Source organism: Drosophila sechellia, unplaced genomic scaffold, assembly GCF_004382195.2.
Source record: "Drosophila sechellia strain sech25 unplaced genomic scaffold, ASM438219v1 U_281, whole genome shotgun sequence".
NCBI lineage: Eukaryota > Metazoa > Arthropoda > Insecta > Diptera > Drosophilidae > Drosophila > Drosophila sechellia.
Genome location: NW_022611225.1, coordinates 2,539 through 24,462, shown reverse-complemented (window position 1 = coordinate 24,462; position 21,924 = coordinate 2,539). Strand labels below are relative to the sequence as shown.

The following is a 21,924-nucleotide window of genomic DNA, read 5'->3' as shown; positions in this document are numbered from 1 at the left end:
ATTGTCCTTATCATATAATTTTTGATATAAAGACTTTAAAGAATTGAATCAAGTTGCCAAACACCTCGTCATCAATTTAGTGACGCATATGATATTGTCCCTATCATATAATTAATATAAAGACTTTAATGGATTGTGTCAAGTTGCCAAACACCTCGTCATCAATTTAGTGACGCATATGATATTGTCCCTATCATATAATTAATATAAAGACTTTAATGAATTGTGTCAAGTTGCCAAACACCTCGTCATCAATTTAGTGACGCATATGATATTGTCCTTATCATATAATTTTTGATATAAAGACTTTAAAGAATTGTATCAAGTTGCCAAACACCTCGTCATCAATTTAGTGACGCATATGATATTGTCCCTATCATATAATTAATATAAAGACTTTAATGGATTGTGTCAAGTTGCCAAACACCTCGTCATCAATTTAGTGACGCATATGATATTGTCCTTATCATATAATTTTTGATATAAAGACTTTAAAGAATTGTATCAAGTTGCCAAACACCTCGTCATCAATTTAGTGACGCATATGATATTGTCCCTATCATATAATTAATATACAGACTTTAATGAATTGTGTCAAGTTGCCAAACACCTCGTCATCAATTTAGTGACGCATATGATATTGTCCCTATCATATAATTTTTGATATATAGACTTTAAAGAATTGTATCAAGTTGCCAAACACCTCGTCATCAATTTAGTGACGCATATGATATTGTCCCTATCATATAATTAATATAAAGACTTTAATGGATTGTGTCAAGTTGCCAAACACCTCGTCATCAATTTAGTGACGCATATGATATTGTCCTTATTATATAATTTTTGATATAAAGACTTTAAAGAATTGTATCAAGTTGCCAAACACCTCGTCATCAATTTAGTGACGCATATGATATTGTCCCTATCATATAATTAATATACAGACTCTAATGAATTGTGTCAAGTTGCCAAACACCTCGTCATCAATTTAGTGACGCATATGATATTGTCCCTATCATATAATTTTTGATATAAAGACTTTAAAGAATTGTATCAAGTTGCCAAACACCTCGTCATCAATTTAGTTTTTTTTTTCTTTAGCGTGCGTTTATTTATTTAAAATCTGTCCTAGTGGACAATAATTAAATGGTTTTGCGGGGGAACATTAGCTTAAGGGATACTATTGTACATGTATTTGTGGCGGGTTTTATATGTGTTGTCTATTGTTGTGGAAGATCGAGAGGGTGTCTCCTCATGAGACGTCTGCTTGTTTGGCTATTGTCTAACAGGTTGGTGGCGAGGTGGTTAGGGTGGTTTTCGAGCCTTTTCAGGTATCTCTCGCTGAGCCTGGAGATTTCATCAGCGACTTGTGGGATTCCAAGTTCCCTATGTATGGCGACATTCTCGTGGTAGGGATGCGCATTACAGGCAATTCTCAAGCACCTATTCTGGAACCGCTGTATACGCAGGCGATTCGTGTGGCTTGCCGTGCCCCATAGCTGTATCCCGTAGGTCCAGATGGGCTTGAGAATTGCCTTGTACACCAGGATTTTGTGGTTCTGCCTTAGCTTGGACCCTCTCCCAATAAGCCAATGCATCTGCCTCAGACGCGCATCGGCCTGTATGCGTTTGCTGACGATGTGGGGACGCCAAGTGAGCCTGCGGTCCAGGGTAAGTCCTAGGTACTTGGGTGCGGGTGCGTTGGGAATGATGACTCCGTTTAGCGTGACCGGTGGGCAGTCTCCTCTCCTTAGTGCAAATGTTGTTTGGGTAGATTTTTCCGCGTTCACTACGATGTTCCACCTGCTGAGCCAGGGATGTAGCGCGTCCATTTGCCTTTGGATTGTTTCGGAGGCTTCTCGTGGGTCGGATGAGGAGGCGAGGAAAGCCGTGTCATCTGCATAAGTCGCTATAGTTAGGTTCCTGGAGGGGATTATGGGAAGGTCTGCGGTGTAAAGGGTGTACAGTATTGGTCCGAGCACACTGCCTTGCGGAACTCCAGCTCTGATCAGTCTGGGTAGGCTTATTGCACTTCCGCATCTGACTTGGAATGCTCTTCCCTCAGTGTAGGATTTGAGGAGGGTAAAATGGGGGCTTGGGAGGTAGGATTTGAGTTTATGGAGGAGTCCAGGATGCCAAACTCTGTCGAATGCCTGCTTCACGTCGAGCATTACAGCGCAGCAGTATTTCTTTTGCTCGAATGCCTCGAGGATCCGTTCGACTAGCCGGTGGCATTGCTCTGGTGTTCCGTGGGAGCGCCTGAAGCCAAACTGGTGATCGGGGATCAAACCAGCCTCATCCAGTACTGGCAATACTCTGCGCAAAAATACTCTTTCGAGTATTTTGGAGAGGATTGCCAGCAAACTAATCGGACGATAGGAGGCGAGATTGGCTTCAGGCTTACCAGGCTTGAGGAGGACAATAACCTCTGCTCTTTTCCACTCTTCCGGGAAGTACCCTAGCCGGAAGCAGCTGTTGTAAATGCTGGCCAGCATTTGTGTGCAGCGGGATGGGAGCATTTTTAGGGCCGCCGCATCTATACGATCCAGGCCTGGAGATTTGTTGTTCTTCAGTAGAGCAATCTCCTGCGCAACTTCCTCAGGGTCGACTGGTTCCAACGGGGGACCGGGAGAGCTTGGGCTATTGAGAAACCGGGCTGTTTCAGCATGTTCTTCGGCAGTGCAGCAGTCGAACGGAGAGAAGGCGTTGTAAAGGTGTTCGGCGAAAGCTTCTGCTCTTTCAGCATCCGAAAGGCACCAGGATCCATCTGCTTTGCGCACTGCGGAAACCTTTTTGGCTGGTCGTTTAATGTGGCGGGTGACGTTCCACAGATTGTGGTCTGGGTCCCCGGGAGAGAGTTCCTCGAGGAATCTGAGGAAGGAGTCCTGGCGTAGGCTGGAGATCTTGTCCTTCAACTCCTTTGTGGCGTGATTGAGCGCTGTTTTGTCTCTTGGATTGCGCGTCAAGAACCAAACTCTCCTGAGACGCCTCTTCTCAGTCACGAGTGCCGCAATTTCCGGGGACCAGAGGTGGAGGTCCCTGCTAGGTGTTCTCGCAGTCTTTGGTGGCGGTGGGCTTGCGAATTCCGCAGCGTTTTGCATCTGCCTGGTGAGATTCCCGATAGCTTCATCAATGTTCCTGGGTGTGTTGAGGATGGGGTTCGGATTGACGGTGGAGAGCATCCAGGACGCGAACTTGGCGGCGTCGGTATATTTTCCAGTGAGCCTTCTGAGCGGGGTTTTCCTGAGGACTGGCGTGTTGATTAGCACGTTTATTGCACAGTGGTCTGACAGGAGATCAGCATTTGTTGTGCAGCTGATCTTCGCATGCCCTATGCCTTTCGACACAGCAAAGTCCAGTAGGTCTGGAGTCTTGAGGGGATTCGTTGGCCAGTGAGTGGGCTCGCCAGTGGAGTGGCAGTCCAGTCGGTGGCGTTGCAGGTACCCAAACAGAGTTTTCCCTTTGGGGTTGTTGGCGCGCGATCCCCACCAAGAATGTTTGGCGTTATAATCTCCAGCTGCTATGAAGCGGGGCCCAAAATGCTCGAAGAACTCACTGAGGTGAGATGCTGTTATGCGGTATCTGGGGGGAAAGTAGACCGCTCCAATGTCTAAATCTCCTTGCGGGCTGACAATCCTGATGACAGGACATTGTGCCCAGTCTTGCTGAAACGCGGGCAGCTCTAGGTAATGAATACCGCTCCTGATGAGGATGGCTGCTCCACCGCGTGCTCTGCCAGAAGGATGGTCTGCATGGATGAGGTCATATCCGCTGATATTAAAGTGGGATCTGGGGGAGAAGTGGGTTTCGGCTACGAGTAGGATATCGATCTGGTGGGTCTTCAGATGGTGCTCGACTATGGCCTTGCTGTTCTGCAGGCCGTTCGCATTCCAGACGACTAGGTGGAGCTTTAGTTGCATGACTTGCTGTTGAGAATGGTGGCCACCAGCTGTGTCATCTGGGTGAACATGCGCTCCATCATCCTTTCCATCATTCCTTCCATGCGAGCGAACATCGCTTCTATCTGACCGGAGTGTGGGGTTTCTGTTTGGGTTTGGACTGGGGTTGTGGGATTCTGCGGTGCTGCGTGCACTCCGTTGAGGGCGTCTCGGTAGCTCCTGCCAGAGGTGACGTTTGGTGATGCCACGGGCGGCGCCTTGTTAGCATTAGCGACGGGCCTTGTTTTCGGAGCAGCGAGTGCTTTGGCCCTTTTGTATGCAGGGCATCCCTTGAAAGACGCAGGATGGTCCGCCTGGCAGTGGAAGCAGCACGCTTTGTCGTCCTCCCTCTTCTCACATGCCCTCGATTCGTGAGGGCCTCCACACTTTACACATCGGTATTCCAGGAAGCAGTAACGCTGTGTATGACCGAATCCTTGGCACCTGAAGCATTGAGGCACGTCGTTGAACTTCTGCGGCGGTTCAATGGTTACTACCGACCTGCAGATCCGCTTGACTTGGTAGACGTCTTTGTTGTTGCTGGAAGGCTCCAGGTTGGCGAAGAATATTCCCAGCGGTTCTTTAGTTCTTCTGCCAATGGGATTGTGCAGATCTCTAACAGCGTGCCCTTGTCTGCGAAGGTCTTCAATGATTTCCTCACGATCGGTGGAGTGGTGGAGTCCTTTGATGACAACCTTGTATGCACGTTCATCTTTCGGCTGGAAAGTCCGATGCCTCTTGTTTTGGGCCACAAGTTGGAGACGCAGAGCTGTATAGGACTCTTTGTCCGGCATCATGACACGTACGTTGTTGCCATTCACGGTCTTGTAGGTAAAATTGTTCTTCGGGCCTACAAGAGTCGTGATCATCTTGACGAGTGCCGAGATGTTGGTCACATCGGGGATAAAAATCGGAGGTGGCTTGATGGTCTTCGGGGTGGGCTTTGGTTTCTCGGGGGTCTTGGGCTTGGAATCGTCTTTAGGTCCGGGTTCGTCATCAGAGCTCTCTTGGTCGTACTCGTCTTCTTCGGTCGAGAGTAAAGCGAAGGCGTTGTTGGCGAGCTTCTTGCGCAGAGCTGCGCTAGTGCTTGGCTTATCTTCCAGCTCCTCTCCCTGTGCTTTCTTTGCCGGTTTTCGCTTTATCTCGCCCGGCTCTGTATGCGAGGTGCTTCCCTCGCTGCTGGAGCTGCTCTTGCGTGTTCTCAGAGCCTTTTTGCGTGGTGTTGTTCCAAGCTTGTGGGTGCGCGGGGGGGCCTGCCAGTCCATCTTCTCCAAAGTTGATAAGGAGTGAGGAGGGGGGGGGGGGGGGAAGCTGGGCACCGTAAGCCGGTGAGCCAGGCAGCACGTGGCTGCTGCTTTGCAATTATACCGCTGCTTCGAGCACTGGGTTTTTTGCGCTGATAACACGCACACTCGGGTGTGCGATGGTGTTAGTGCGAACTACCGTTAGGTACGTTGGCTGGGCCAATCAAAACGCGCGACAAGATCACGCGACGCGAAGTGGCTGGGCACAAGTAACGGGACTTACAACTGTGAACAATTTGCTAACAATTTGCTAACAATTTGCTGTCGATCCGCAGGCACGTCTGCACTCGTCGAGTGTTCGATCGCGACTGATCAATTTAGTGACGCATATGATATTGTCCCTTTCATATAATTAATATAAAGACTTTAATGGATTGTGTCAAGTTGCCAAACACCTCGTCATCAACTACTATATTATGGTTGCGCCGACCTCTCATATTGTATTCTCTTATGTGTTCATAGGATTTTGACAATTATACGAGTAAATTAAATAATATACATATGAAAATGATTAATTATTATATGTATAAGGGAAAAAATGATGAAATATTCCCATATTATCTTAGTATTATAGAGGAAAGACCGTTGCCGACCTCTGATATTGTTCAAACTTATGTATTTATATGATTTTGGCAATTATATGAGTAAATTAAAAAATATACATATGAAAATGGTTAATTATTATATGTATATGGGAAAAAATGCTAAGATATTCCCATATTCTCTTAGTATTATAGAGAAAAGCCATTTAAGTGAGAGGGTATAGTAGTGTAAACGACCGGAATTACGACAGAGGGTTCAAAAACTACTATAGGTAGGCAGTGGTTGCCGACCTCTCATATTGTTCAAAACTTATGTATTCATATGATTTTGGCAATTGTATGAGTAAATTAAATAATATACATATGAAAATGATTAATTATTATATGTATAAGGGAAAAAATGCTGAAATATTCCCACATTCTCTTAGTATTATAGAGAAAATCCATTATAGTGAGAGGGTATAGTAGTGTAAACGACCGGAATTACGACAGAGGGTTCAAAAACTACTATAGGTAGGCAGTGGTTGCCGACCTCTCATATTGTTCAAAACTTATGTATTCATATGAATTTGGCAATTATATGAGTAAATTAAATAATATACATATGAAAATGATTAATTATTATATGTATAAGGGAAAAAATGCTGAAATATTCCCACATTCTCTTAGTATTATAGAGAAAATCCATTATAGTGAGAGGGTATAGTAGTGTAAACGACCGGAATTACGACAGAGGGTTCAAAAACTACTATAGGTAGGCAGTGGTTGCCGACCTCTCATATTGTTCAAAACTTATGTATTCATATGATTTTGGCAATTATATGATTAAATTAAATAATATACATATGAAAATGGTTAATTATTATATGTATATGGGAAAAAATGCAGAGATATTCCCATATTCTCTTAGTATTATAGAGAAAAGCCATTTAAGTGAGAGGGTATAGTAGTGTAAACGACCGGAATTACGACAGAGGGTTCAAAAACTACTATAGGTAGGCAGTGGTTGCCGACCTCTCATATTGTTCAAAACTTATGTATTCATATGATTTTGGCAATTGTATGAGTAAATTAAATAATATACATACGAAAATGATTAATTATTATATGTATATGGGAAAAAATGCAGAGATATTCCCATATTCTCTTAGTATTATAGAGAAAAGCCATTTAAGTGAGAGGGTATAGTAGTGTAAACCACCGGAATTACGACAGAGGGTTCAAAAACTACTATAGGTAGGCAGTGGTTGCCGACCTCTCATATTGTTCAAAACTTATGTATTCATATGATTTTGGCAATTGTATGAGTAAATTAAATAATATACATATGAAAATGATTAATTATTATATGTATAAGGGAAAAAATGCTGAAATATTCCCACATTCTCTTAGTATTATAGAGAAAATCCATTATAGTGAGAGGGTATAGTAGTGTAAACGACCGGAATTACGACAGAGGGTTCAAAAACTACTATAGGTAGGCAGTGGTTGCCGACCTCTCATATTGTTCAAAACTTATGTATTCATATGATTTTGGCAATTATATGATTAAATTAAATAATATACATATGAAAATGGTTAATTATTATATGTATATGGGAAAAAATGCTGAGATATTCCCATATTCTCTTAGTATTATAGAGAAAAGCCATTTAAGTGAGAGGGTATAGTAGTGTAAACGACCGGAATTACGACAGAGGGTTCAAAAACTACTATAGGTAGGCAGTGGTTGCCGACCTCTCATATTGTTCAAAACTTATGTATTCATATGATTTTGGCAATTGTATGAGTAAATTAAATAATATACATATGAAAATGATTAATTATTATATGTATAAGGGAAAAAATGCTGAAATATTCCCACATTCTCTTAGTATTATAGAGAAAATCCATTATAGTGAGAGGGTATAGTAGTGTAAACGACCGGAATTACGACAGAGGGTTCAAAAACTACTATAGGTAGGCAGTGGTTGCCGACCTCTCATATTGTTCAAAACTTATGTATTCATATGATTTTGGCAATTATATGATTAAATTAAATAATATACATATGAAAATGGTTAATTATTATATGTATATGGGAAAAAATGCTGAGATATTCCCATATTCTCTTAGTATTATAGAGAAAAGCCATTATAGTGAGAGGGTATAGTAGTGTAAACGACCGGAATTACGACAGAGGGTTCAAAAACTACTATAGGTAGGCAGTGGTTGCCGACCTCTCATATTGTTCAAAACTTATGTATTCATATGAATTTGGCAATTATATGAGTTTTTTTTTTTTTTTTTCTTTAGCGTGCGTTTATTTATTTAAAATCTGTCCTAGTGGACAATAATTAAATGGTTTTGCGGGGGAACATTAGCTTAAGGGATACTATTGTACATGTATTTGTGGCGGGTTTTATATGTGTTGTCTATTGTTGTGGAAGATCGAGAGGGTGTCTCCTCATGAGACGTCTGCTTGTTTGGCTATTGTCTAACAGGTTGGTGGCGAGGTGGTTAGGGTGGTTTTCGAGCCTTTTCAGGTATCTCTCGCTGAGCCTGGAGATTTCATCAGCGACTTGTGGGATTCCAAGTTCCCTATGTATGGCGACATTCTCGTGGTAGGGATGCGCATTACAGGCAATTCTCAAGCACCTATTCTGGAACCGCTGTATACGCAGGCGATTCGTGTGGCTTGCCGTGCCCCATAGCTGTATCCCGTAGGTCCAGATGGGCTTGAGAATTGCCTTGTACACCAGGATTTTGTGGTTCTGCCTTAGCTTGGACCCTCTCCCAATAAGCCAATGCATCTGCCTCAGACGCGCATCGGCCTGTATGCGTTTGCTGACGATGTGGGGACGCCAAGTGAGCCTGCGGTCCAGGGTAAGTCCTAGGTACTTGGGTGCGGGTGCGTTGGGAATGATGACTCCGTTTAGCGTGACCGGTGGGCAGTCTCCTCTCCTTAGTGCAAATGTTGTTTGGGTAGATTTTTCCGCGTTCACTACGATGTTCCACCTGCTGAGCCAGGGATGTAGCGCGTCCATTTGCCTTTGGATTGTTTCGGAGGCTTCTCGTGGGTCGGATGAGGAGGCGAGGAAAGCCGTGTCATCTGCATAAGTCGCTATAGTTAGGTTCCTGGAGGGGATTATGGGAAGGTCTGCGGTGTAAAGGGTGTACAGTATTGGTCCGAGCACACTGCCTTGCGGAACTCCAGCTCTGATCAGTCTGGGTAGGCTTATTGCACTTCCGCATCTGACTTGGAATGCTCTTCCCTCAGTGTAGGATTTGAGGAGGGTAAAATGGGGGCTTGGGAGGTAGGATTTGAGTTTATGGAGGAGTCCAGGATGCCAAACTCTGTCGAATGCCTGCTTCACGTCGAGCATTACAGCGCAGCAGTATTTCTTTTGCTCGAATGCCTCGAGGATCCGTTCGACTAGCCGGTGGCATTGCTCTGGTGTTCCGTGGGAGCGCCTGAAGCCAAACTGGTGATCGGGGATCAAACCAGCCTCATCCAGTACTGGCAATACTCTGCGCAAAAATACTCTTTCGAGTATTTTGGAGAGGATTGCCAGCAAACTAATCGGACGATAGGAGGCGAGATTGGCTTCAGGCTTACCAGGCTTGAGGAGGACAATAACCTCTGCTCTTTTCCACTCTTCCGGGAAGTACCCTAGCCGGAAGCAGCTGTTGTAAATGCTGGCCAGCATTTGTGTGCAGCGGGATGGGAGCATTTTTAGGGCCGCCGCATCTATACGATCCAGGCCTGGAGATTTGTTGTTCTTCAGTAGAGCAATCTCCTGCGCAACTTCCTCAGGGTCGACTGGTTCCAACGGGGGACCGGGAGAGCTTGGGCTATTGAGAAACCGGGCTGTTTCAGCATGTTCTTCGGCAGTGCAGCAGTCGAACGGAGAGAAGGCGTTGTGAAGGTGTTCGGCGAAAGCTTCTGCTCTTTCAGCATCCGAAAGGCACCAGGATCCATCTGCTTTGCGCACTGCGGAAACCTTTTTGGCTGGTCGTTTAATGTGGCGGGTGACGTTCCACAGATTGTGGTCTGGGTCCCCGGGAGAGAGTTCCTCGAGGAATCTGAGGAAGGAGTCCTGGCGTAGGCTGGAGATCTTGTCCTTCAACTCCTTTGTGGCGTGATTGAGCGCTGTTTTGTCTCTTGGATTGCGCGTCAAGAACCAAACTCTCCTGAGACGCCTCTTCTCAGTCACGAGTGCCGCAATTTCCGGGGACCAGAGGTGGAGGTCCCTGCTAGGTGTTCTCGCAGTCTTTGGTGGCGGTGGGCTTGCGAATTCCGCAGCGTTTTGCATCTGCCTGGTGAGATTCCCGATAGCTTCATCAATGTTCCTGGGTGTGTTGAGGATGGGGTTCGGATTGACGGTGGAGAGCATCCAGGACGCGAACTTGGCGGCGTCGGTATATTTTCCAGTGAGCCTTCTGAGCGGGGTTTTCCTGAGGACTGGCGTGTTGATTAGCACGTTTATTGCACAGTGGTCTGACAGGAGATCAGCATTTGTTGTGCAGCTGATCTTCGCATGCCCTATGCCTTTCGACACAGCAAAGTCCAGTAGGTCTGGAGTCTTGAGGGGATTCGTTGGCCAGTGAGTGGGCTCGCCAGTGGAGTGGCAGTCCAGTCGGTGGCGTTGCAGGTACCCAAACAGAGTTTTCCCTTTGGGGTTGTTGGCGCGCGATCCCCACCAAGAATGTTTGGCGTTATAATCTCCAGCTGCTATGAAGCGGGGCCCAAAATGCTCGAAGAACTCACTGAGGTGAGATGCTGTTATGCGGTATCTGGGGGGAAAGTAGACCGCTCCAATGTCTAAATCTCCTTGCGGGCTGACAATCCTGATGACAGGACATTGTGCCCAGTCTTGCTGAAACGCGGGCAGCTCTAGGTATTGAATACCGCTCCTGATGAGGATGGCTGCTCCACCGCGTGCTCTGCCAGAAGGATGGTCTGCATGGATGAGGTCATATCCGCTGATATTAAAGTGGGATCTGGGGGAGAAGTGGGTTTCGGCTACGAGTAGGATATCGATCTGGTGGGTCTTCAGATGGTGCTCGACTATGGCCTTGCTGTTCTGCAGGCCGTTCGCATTCCAGACGACTAGGTGGAGCTTTAGTTGCATGACTTGCTGTTGAGAATGGTGGCCACCAGCTGTGTCATCTGGGTGAACATGCGCTCCATCATCCTTTCCATCATTCCTTCCATGCGAGCGAACATCGCTTCTATCTGACCGGAGTGTGGGGTTTCTGTTTGGGTTTGGACTGGGGTTGTGGGATTCTGCGGTGCTGCGTGCACTCCGTTGAGGGCGTCTCGGTAGCTCCTGCCAGAGGTGACGTTTGGTGATGCCACGGGCGGCGCCTTGTTAGCATTAGCGACGGGCCTTGTTTTCGGAGCAGCGAGTGCTTTGGCCCTTTTGTATGCAGGGCATCCCTTGAAAGACGCAGGATGGTCCGCCTGGCAGTGGAAGCAGCACGCTTTGTCGTCCTCCCTCTTCTCACATGCCCTCGATTCGTGAGGGCCTCCACACTTTACACATCGGTATTCCAGGAAGCAGTAACGCTGTGTATGACCGAATCCTTGGCACCTGAAGCATTGAGGCACGTCGTTGAACTTCTGCGGCGGTTCAATGGTTACTACCGACCTGCAGATCCGCTTGACTTGGTAGACGTCTTTGTTGTTGCTGGAAGGCTCCAGGTTGGCGAAGAATATTCCCAGCGGTTCTTTAGTTCTTCTGCCAATGGGATTGTGCAGATCTCTAACAGCGTGCCCTTGTCTGCGAAGGTCTTCAATGATTTCCTCACGATCGGTGGAGTGGTGGAGTCCTTTGATGACAACCTTGTATGCACGTTCATCTTTCGGCTGGAAAGTCCGATGCCTCTTGTTTTGGGCCACAAGTTGGAGACGCAGAGCTGTATAGGACTCTTTGTCCGGCATCATGACACGTACGTTGTTGCCATTCACGGTCTTGTAGGTAAAATTGTTCTTCGGGCCTACAAGAGTCGTGATCATCTTGACGAGTGCCGAGATGTTGGTCACATCGGGGATAAAAATCGGAGGTGGCTTGATGGTCTTCGGGGTGGGCTTTGGTTTCTCGGGGGTCTTGGGCTTGGAATCGTCTTTAGGTACGGGTTCGTCATCAGAGCTCTCTTGGTCGTACTCGTCTTCTTCGGTCGAGAGTAAAGCGAAGGCGTTGTTGGCGAGCTTCTTGCGCAGAGCTGCGCTAGTGCTTGGCTTATCTTCCAGCTCCTCTCCCTGTGCTTTCTTTGCCGGTTTTCGCTTTATCTCGCCCGGCTCTGTATGCGAGGTGCTTCCCTCGCTGCTGGAGCTGCTCTTGCGTGTTCTCAGAGCCTTTTTGCGTGGTGTTGTTCCAAGCTTGTGGGTGCGCGGGGGGGCCTGCCAGTCCATCTTCTCCAAAGTTGATAAGGAGTGAGGAGGGGGGGGGGGGGGGGAAGCTGGGCACCGTAAGCCGGTGAGCCAGGCAGCACGTGGCTGCTGCTTTGCAATTATACCGCTGCTTCGAGCACTGGGTTTTTTGCGCTGATAACACGCACACTCGGGTGTGCGATGGTGTTAGTGCGAACTACCGTTAGGTACGTTGGCTGGGCCAATCAAAACGCGCGACAAGATCACGCGACGCGAAGTGGCTGGGCACAAGTAACGGGACTTACAACTGTGAACAATTTGCTAACAATTTGCTAACAATTTGCTGTCGATCCGCAGGCACGTCTGCACTCGTCGAGTGTTCGATCGCGACTAATTATATGAGTAAATTAAATAATAAACATATAAAAATTAATATTTATTATATGTATAAAAAAAAAATAATCATATTATATATGAATAATGGAAAAAAAATGAAATGTTCCTATAATCTCTTAATATATAAGAGAATAGACCGTATGTTGGGTGGCAAACGGAATTGAAAATACCCGCTTTGAGGACAGCGGGTTCAAAAACTACTATAGGTAGGCAGTGGTTGCCGACCTCCCGCATTATTCGAAATATTTATTTCGGATTATGTTTATATTGGTTACATAAAATAAAGTATATTATTATCCGTACAAATTTGTTTCTCAGTTCTATAGAACACGGGACTTGGCTCCGCGGATAATAGGAATATACGCTTTTTAGATAATATCGTTGAAACAAAAGTCAAGTTTCTATTATATATAGAATAACAAATCGTTTCCATATATTATCGTTAATTTTTGGAGGCAGGCAAATATTAATTTATTACCTGCCGTATAGTTGGATTATTATATCGTTACGGTATAATACAAATATGGATTCTTATGAAAGAAATATAAAATTATATATTAAATGTGGAAATATTATCATATGCGCTTGGTTTTATGTTATATATTACCAGAGAGATATATGAAAAGAGATAAATTTTAAATTTATCTTCAAAATGCAAATGATTTAACTTAATATTTATATTGGTTAAACAAAAATTGTACATGTGTGGATACAATAATTATGTATGTTGGAAATAAAATGATATTTTATAATGAAATATGTATATATAAAAGATAAAATTATAGAAACATATATATTACAATAATTATATGAAATTCTTGTTATATTGGTAAAACAAGTATAAATTAAAAATGAAAATATGGATTACGAATGCTATATAAAAATGGCCGTAATCGAATAGATTTTTTACTTATATTTATATATTTAAAATTTTACCCAAAGGCGAAATATTGAATTTTATTCAATATAATAAAAATCATGGAATTATATAAAGTGAAAAATCTATATATCTATTATATTGCTTATTTCGATTCAAAAAATATGAATGGAATATGAAGGAAAAACATTATTCTGGTTGATCCTGCCAGTAGTTATATGCTTGTCTCAAAGATTAAGCCATGCATGTCTAAGTACACACGAATTAAAAGTGAAACCGCAAAAGGCTCATTATATCAGTTATGGTTCCTTAGATCGTTAACAGTTACTTGGATAACTGTGGTAATTCTAGAGCTAATACATGCAATTAAAACATGAACCTTATGGGACATGTGCTTTTATTAGGCTAAAACCAAGCGATCGCAAGATCGTTATATTGGTTGAACTCTAGATAACATGCAGATCGTATGGTCTTGTACCGACGACAGATCTTTCAAATGTCTGCCCTATCAACTTTTGATGGTAGTATCTAGGACTACCATGGTTGCAACGGGTAACGGGGAATCAGGGTTCGATTCCGGAGAGGGAGCCTGAGAAACGGCTACCACATCTAAGGAAGGCAGCAGGCGCGTAAATTACCCACTCCCAGCTCGGGGAGGTAGTGACGAAAAATAACAATACAGGACTCATATCCGAGGCCCTGTAATTGGAATGAGTACACTTTAAATCCTTTAACAAGGACCAATTGGAGGGCAAGTCTGGTGCCAGCAGCCGCGGTAATTCCAGCTCCAATAGCGTATATTAAAGTTGTTGCGGTTAAAACGTTCGTAGTTGAACTTGTGCTTCATACGGGTAGTACAACTTACAATTGTGGTTAGTACTATACCTTTATGTATGTAAGCGTATTACCGGTGGAGTTCTTATATGTGATTAAATACTTGTATTTTTTCATATGTTCCTCCTATTTAAAAACCTGCACTAGTGCTCTTAAACGAGTGTTATTGTGGGCCGGTACTATTACTTTGAACAAATTAGAGTGCTTAAAGCAGGCTTCAAATGCCTGAATATTCTGTGCATGGGATAATGAAATAAGACCTCTGTTCTGCTTTCATTGGTTTTCAGATCAAGAGGTAATGATTAATAGAAGCAGTTTGGGGGCATTAGTATTACGACGCGAGAGGTGAAATTCTTGGACCGTCGTAAGACTAACTTAAGCGAAAGCATTTGCCAAAGATGTTTTCATTAATCAAGAACGAAAGTTAGAGGTTCGAAGGCGATCAGATACCGCCCTAGTTCTAACCATAAACGATGCCAGCTAGCAATTGGGTGTAGCTACTTTTATGGCTCTCTCAGTCGCTTCCCGGGAAACCAAAGCTTTTGGGCTCCGGGGAAGTATGGTTGCAAAGCTGAAACTTAAAGGAATTGACGGAAGGGCACCACCAGGAGTGGAGCCTGCGGCTTAATTTGACTCAACACGGGAAAACTTACCAGGTCCGAACATAAGTGTGTAAGACAGATTGATAGCTCTTTCTCGAATCTATGGGTGGTGGTGCATGGCCGTTCTTAGTTCGTGGAGTGATTTGTCTGGTTAATTCCGATAACGAACGAGACTCAAATATATTAAATAGATATCTTCAGGATTATGGTGCTGAAGCTTATGTAGCCTTCATTCATGGTGGCAGTAAAATGTTTATTGTGTTTGAATGTGTTTATGTAAGTGGAGCCGTACCTGTTGGTTTGTCCCATTATAAGGACACTAGCTTCTTAAATGGACAAATTGCGTCTAGCAATAATGAGATTGAGCAATAACAGGTCTGTGATGCCCTTAGATGTCCTGGGCTGCACGCGCGCTACAATGAAAGTATCAACGTGTATTTCCTAGACCGAGAGGTCCGGGTAAACCGCTGAACCACTTTCATGCTTGGGATTGTGAACTGAAACTGTTCACATGAACTTGGAATTCCCAGTAAGTGTGAGTCATTAACTCGCATTGATTACGTCCCTGCCCTTTGTACACACCGCCCGTCGCTACTACCGATTGAATTATTTAGTGAGGTCTCCGGACGTGATCACTGTGACGCCTTGCGTGTTACGGTTTTTTCGCAAAAGTTGACCGAACTTGATTATTTAGAGGAAGTAAAAGTCGTAACAAGGTTTCCGTAGGTGAACCTGCGGAAGGATCATTATTGTATAATATCCTTATCGTTAATAAATATTTGTTATAATACAAATAAATACAATTTACCAAAATAAAAATATTACAAAATGATTCCACGGAATCAAAAGTTAAAGTCAAAATAAAATGAAGATGGCTTTTATTTTATATGTGGGGCTTGGCAACCTCATAAAAGACTTTAACATTATTAATGTTGCTGTGCGTATTTGTGGCAGTACTTACTACAACAACGGCGTTTCCTATAAAAACAAATTCTCGAAAATGGAAATCGAAGAAACTAAACTAAATTCGAAAGTAGAAGTCGAATTAAAATAAAATAATTTTGAATGTGTGGTAATCAAAATAAGTGTGTGTGTATATGGACCATAATATACACGCGTTGCGAATATGTATTGTTCATCTATGTTATGAGCATACGTTGGCTAATGCAACAACCTAAAATATACAATGTTTGTACCTGTCATCCATCAGGTTAATGTTTTATATAAATTTTGCAGTATGTGTCACCCAAAATAGCAAACCATAACCAGATTATTATGATACATAATGCTTATATGAAACTAAGACATTTCGCAACATTTATTTTAGGTATAAAAATAAATTTATTGAAGGAATTGATATATGCCAGTAAAATGGTGTATTTTTAATTTCTTTCAATAAAAACAATATTGACATTATATAAAATTGAATTATAAAACTCTAAGCGGTGGATCACTCGGCTCATGGGTCGATGAAGAACGCAGCAAACTGTGCGTCATCGTGTGAACTGCAGGACACATGAACATCGACATTTTGAACGCATATCGCAGTCCATGCTGTTATGTACTTTAATTAATTTTATAGTGCTGCTTGGACTACATATGGTTGAGGGTTGTAAGACTATGCTAATTAAGTTGTTTATAAATTTTTTATAAGCATATGGTATATTATTGGATTAAATAATGATTTTATTCATAATATTAAAAAAGAAATGAAAAACATTATCTCACATTTGAATGTGAAAAACGAAGAGAAATATTTTCTTTTTCAATCAAATAATACTGAGAAATGTCTAGCATAAAAAATTGAAATATTTTTCATCTAGAATTGTCTCTTATTAATGATTCGGAAAAAGAAAAATCTTGGTTTTGTTATTATTCTTCGTTGGTTCGTTAAATGGATAAAAATGACTTTGCTTACAAGAACTATTGGAACTATTTATAACGAATTTAATTGATTGTTTTATCATTTATATATAAAGAATTTATGGCAAAATATAGTTATATATACAACCTCAACTCATATGGGACTACCCCCTGAATTTAAGCATATTAATTAGGGGAGGAAAAGAAACTAACAAGGATTTTCTTAGTAGCGGCGAGCGAAAAGAAAACAGTTCAGCACTAAGTCACTTTGTCTATATGGCAAATGTGAGATGCAGTGTATGGAGCGTCAATATTCTAGTATGAGAAATTAATGATTTAAGTCCTTCTTAAATGAGGCCATTTACCCATAGAGGGTGCCAGGCCCGTATAACGTTAATGATTGCTAGATGATGTTTCCAAAGAGTCGTGTTGCTTGATAGTGCAGCACTAAGTGGGTGGTAAACTCCATCTAAAACTAAATATAACCATGAGACCGATAGTAAACAAGTACCGTGAGGGAAAGTTGAAAAGAACTCTGAATAGAGAGTTAAACAGTACGTGAAACTGCTTAGAGGTTAAGCCCGATGAACCTGAATATCCGTTATGGAAAATTCATCATTAAAATTGTAATATTTAAATAATATTATTAAGAATAATGTGCATTTTTTCCATATAAGGACATTGTAATCTATTAGCATATCCCAAATTTATCATAAAATATAACTTATAGTTTATTCCAATTAAATTGCTTGCATTTTAACACAGAATAAATGTTATTAATTTGATAAAGTGCTGATAGATTTATATTATTACAGAGCGTTAATTTTTCGGAATTATATAATGGCATAATTATCATTGATTTTTGTGTTTATTATATGCTCTTGTATGATTAACAATGCGAAAGATTCAGGATACCTTCGGGACCCGTCTTGAAACACGGACCAAGGAGTCTAACATATGTGCAAGTTATTGGGATGTAAACCTAATAGCGTAATTAACTTGACTAATAATGGGATTAGTTTTTTAGCTATTTATAGCTAATTAACACAATCCCGGGGCGTTCTATATAGTTATGTATAATGTATATTTATATTATTTATGCCTCTAACTGGAACGTACCTTGAGCATATATGCTGTGACCCGAAAGATGGTGAACTATACTTGATCAGGTTGAAGTCAGGGGAAACCCTGATGGAAGACCGAAACAGTTCTGACGTGCAAATCGATTGTCAGAATTGAGTATAGGGGCGAAAGACCAATCGAACCATCTAGTAGCTGGTTCCTTCCGAAGTTTCCCTCAGGATAGCTGGTGCATTTTAATATTATATAAAATAATCTTATCTGGTAAAGCGAATGATTAGAGGCCTTAGGGTCGAAACGATCTTAACCTATTCTCAAACTTTAAATGGGTAAGAACCTTAACTTTCTTGATATGAAGTTCAAGGTTATGATATAATGTGCCCAGTGGGCCACTTTTGGTAAGCAGAACTGGCGCTGTGGGATGAACCAAACGTAATGTTACGGTGCCCAAATTAACAACTCATGCAGATACCATGAAAGGCGTTGGTTGCTTAAAACAGCAGGACGGTGATCATGGAAGTCGAAATCCGCTAAGGAGTGTGTAACAACTCACCTGCCGAAGCAACTAGCCCTTAAAATGGATGGCGCTTAAGTTGTATACCTATACATTACCGCTAAAGTAGATGATTTATATTACTTGTGATATAAATTTTGAAACTTTAGTGAGTAGGAAGGTACAATGGTATGCGTAGAAGTGTTTGGCGTAAGCCTGCATGGAGCTGCCATTGGTACAGATCTTGGTGGTAGTAGCAAATAATCGAATGAGACCTTGGAGGACTGAAGTGGAGAAGGGTTTCGTGTGAACAGTGGTTGATCACGAGTTAGTCGGTCCTAAGTTCAAGGCGAAAGCCGAAAATTTTCAAGTAAAACAAAAATGCCTAACTATATAAACAAAGCGAATATAATACACTTGAATAATTTTGAACGAAAGGGAATACGGTTCCAATTCCGTAACCTGTTGAGTATCCGTTTGTTATTAAATATGGGCCTCGTGCTCATCCTGGCAACAGGAACGACCATAAAGAAGCCGTCGAGAGATATCGGAAGAGTTTTCTTTTCTGTTTTATAGCCGTACTACCATGGAAGTCTTTCGCAGAGAGATATGGTAGATGGGCTAGAAGAGCATGACATATACTGTTGTGTCGATATTTTCTCCTCGGACCTTGAAAATTTATGGTGGGGACACGCAAACTTCTCAACAGGCCGTACCAATATCCGCAGCTGGTCTCCAAGGTGAAGAGTCTCTAGTCGATAGAATAATGTAGGTAAGGGAAGTCGGCAAATTAGATCCGTAACTTCGGGATAAGGATTGGCTCTGAAGATTGAGATAGTCGGGCTTGATTGGGAAACAATAACATGGTTTATGTGCTCGTTCTGGGTAAATAGAGTTTCTAGCATTTATGTTAGTTACTTGTTCCCCGGATAGTTTAGTTACGTAGCCAATTGTGGAACTTTCTTGCTAAAATTTTTAAGAATACTATTTGGGTTAAACCAATTAGTTCTTATCAATTATAACGATTATCAATTAACAATCAATTCAGAACTGGCACGGACTTGGGAATCCGACTGTCTAATTAAAACAAAGCATTGTGATGGCCCTAGCGGGTGTTGACACAATGTGATTTCTGCCCAGTGCTCTGAATGTCAAAGTGAAGAAATTCAAGTAAGCGCGGGTCAACGGCGGGAGTAACTATGACTCTCTTAAGGTAGCCAAATGCCTCGTCATCTAATTAGTGACGCGCATGAATGGATTAACGAGATTCCTACTGTCCCTATCTACTATCTAGCGAAACCACAGCCAAGGGAACGGGCTTGGAATAATTAGCGGGGAAAGAAGACCCTTTTGAGCTTGACTCTAATCTGGCAGTGTAAGGAGACATAAGAGGTGTAGAATAAGTGGGAGATATTAGACCTCGGTTTGGTATCGTCAATGAAATACCACTACTCTTATTGTTTCCTTACTTACTTGATTAAATGGAACGTGTATCATTTCCTAGCCATTATACGGATATATTTATTATATCTTATGGTATTGGGTTTTGATGCAAGCTTCTTGATCAAAGTATCACGAGTTTGTTATATAATCGCAAACAAATTCTTTAATAAAACGATGCATTTATGTATTTTTGATTTGAAAATTGGTATAACTCCAATTACTCAGGTATGATCCAATTCAAGGACATTGCCAGGTAGGGAGTTTGACTGGGGCGGTACATCTCTCAAATAATAACGGAGGTGTCCCAAGGCCAGCTCAGTGCGGACAGAAACCACACATAGAGCAAAAGGGCAAATGCTGACTTGATCTCGGTGTTCAGTACACACAGGGACAGCAAAAGCTCGGCCTATCGATCCTTTTGGTTTAAAGAGTTTTTAACAAGAGGTGTCAGAAAAGTTACCATAGGGATAACTGGCTTGTGGCGGCCAAGCGTTCATAGCGACGTCGCTTTTTGATCCTTCGATGTCGGCTCTTCCTATCATTGTGAAGCAAAATTCACCAAGCGTTGGATTGTTCACCCATGCAAGGGAACGTGAGCTGGGTTTAGACCGTCGTGAGACAGGTTAGTTTTACCCTACTAATGACAAAACGTTGTTGCGACAGCATTCCTGCGTAGTACGAGAGGAACCGCAGGTACGGACCAATGGCACAATACTTGTTCGAGCGAACAGTGGTATGACGCTACGTCCGTTGGATTATGCCTGAACGCCTCTAAGGTCGTATCCGTGCTGGACTGCAATGATAAATAAGGGGCAATTTGCATTGTATGGCTTCTAAACCATTTAAAGTTTATAATTTATTTTATAAACGACAATGGATGTGATGCCAATGTAATTTGTAACATAGTAAATTAGGAGGATCTTCGATCACCTGATGCCGCGCTAGTTACATATAAAAGCATTATTTAATACAATGACAAAGCCTAGAATCAATTGTAAACGACTTTTGTAACAGGCAAGGTGTTGTAAGTGGTTGAGCAGCTGCCATACTGCGATCCACTGAAGCTTATCCTTTGCTTGATGATTCGATAAATAAATGATTTTTTCCTGTAGCCAAACACCTCGTCATCAATTTAGTGACGCATATGATATTGTCCCTATCATATAATTAATATAAAGACTTTAATGGATTGTGTCAAGTTGCCAAACACCTCGTCATCAATTTAGTGACGCATATGATATTGTCCCTATCATATAATTAATATAAAGACTTTAATGAATTGTGTCAAGTTGCCAAACACCTCGTCATCAATTTAGTGACGCATATGATATTGTCCCTATCATATAATTTTTGATATAAAGACTTTAAAGAATTGTATCAAGTTGCCAAACACCTCGTCATCAATTTAGTGACGCATATGATATTGTCCCTATCATATAATTAATATACAGACTTTAATGAATTGTGTCAAGTTGCCAAACACCTCGTCATCAATTTAGTGACGCATATGATATTGTCCTTATCATATAATTTTTGATATAAAGACTTTAAAGAATTGAATCAAGTTGCCAAACACTCGTCATCAATTTAGTGACGCATATGATATTGTCCCTATCATATAATTAATATAAAGACTTTAATGGATTGTGTCAAGTTGCCAAACACCTCGTCATCAATTTAGTGACGCATATGATATTGTCCTATCATATAATTAATATAAAGACTTTAATGAATTGTGTCAAGTTGCCAAACACCTCGTCATCATTTAGTGACGCATATGATATTGTCCTTATCATATAATTTTTGATATAAAGACTTTAAAGAATTGTATCAAGTTGCCAAACACCTCGTCATCAATTTAGTGACGCATATGATATTGTCCCTATCATATAATTAATATAAAGACTTTAATGGATTGTGTCAAGTTGCCAAACACCTCGTCATCAATTTAGTTTTTTTTTTTTTTTTTTTTCTTTAGCGTGCGTTTATTTATTTAAAATCTGTCCTAGTGGACAATAATTAAATGGTTTTGCGGGGGAACATTAGCTTAAGGGATACTATTGTACATGTATTTGTGGCGGGTTTTATATGTGTTGTCTATTGTTGTGGAAGATCGAGAGGGTGTCTCCTCATGAGACGTCTGCTTGTTTGGCTATTGTCTAACAGGTTGGTGGCGAGGTGGTTAGGGTGGTTTTCG

The 21,924-nt window shown here is 42.0% G+C and overlaps 3 non-coding genes across 3 annotated transcripts; all 3 read left to right on the top strand.

Annotated features, from left to right (window-relative positions):
• Nucleotides 1-13,603: 13,603 nt before the first annotated feature.
• LOC116803071 lies at nt 13,604-15,597 on the top strand. Its single transcript, XR_004363356.1, has one exon. It is a non-coding gene; the product is annotated as a small subunit ribosomal RNA (ribosomal RNA).
• Nucleotides 15,598-16,282: 685 nt separating this feature from the next.
• On the top strand, nt 16,283-16,461 carry LOC116803067. The gene has a single exon (XR_004363352.1). It is a non-coding gene; the product is annotated as a 5.8S ribosomal RNA (ribosomal RNA).
• A 394-nt stretch (nt 16,462-16,855) lies between these two features.
• Nucleotides 16,856-20,815, top strand: LOC116803072. Its single transcript, XR_004363357.1, has one exon. It is a non-coding gene; the product is annotated as a large subunit ribosomal RNA (ribosomal RNA).
• Nucleotides 20,816-21,924: the final 1,109 nt, after the last annotated feature.